The sequence below is a fragment of the Coenobita brevimanus genome, chromosome 75 (assembly GCF_032717465.1).
Source record: "Coenobita brevimanus isolate Jiangsu-jjx chromosome 75, ASM3271746v2, whole genome shotgun sequence".
NCBI classification, from domain to species: domain Eukaryota; kingdom Metazoa; phylum Arthropoda; class Malacostraca; order Decapoda; family Coenobitidae; genus Coenobita; species Coenobita brevimanus.
Window position 1 is genome coordinate 3,930,960 of NC_137028.1, and position 399 is coordinate 3,931,358.

Sequence of the window (399 nt, forward strand, 5' to 3'; positions counted from 1 at the left end):
ATCGTCGCTAATGTAGTGCCAGTTTTTACTGTATAATTTATATTGTTTTAGTTCAGAGAAAAGTTTACTTATTATTAGGCTACATCTGTAAATATTTATTCAGGAAATTTAGATAACATATATATACAAGTATGTACACAGGTATGTGCTGGTATATGCACATACAGTGTAAACAAATAGCATTTATTAAGAGCAGTATATAGATGACTAAATGGCTAGGTCATGTCAAAATAGAATTATGATTTACAGCATCACTTTTTTTTTTCTTTTTTTTTCCCCCTCATACCTCCTATTAAGAGCCATTCCTTGTTACACCACCTCATGATGGTTATGCTGGAAATATCAGTAAGTGAAGTGGAAACACCTGTTTGTCCATGGTAATTTTGAAATTACCATGCA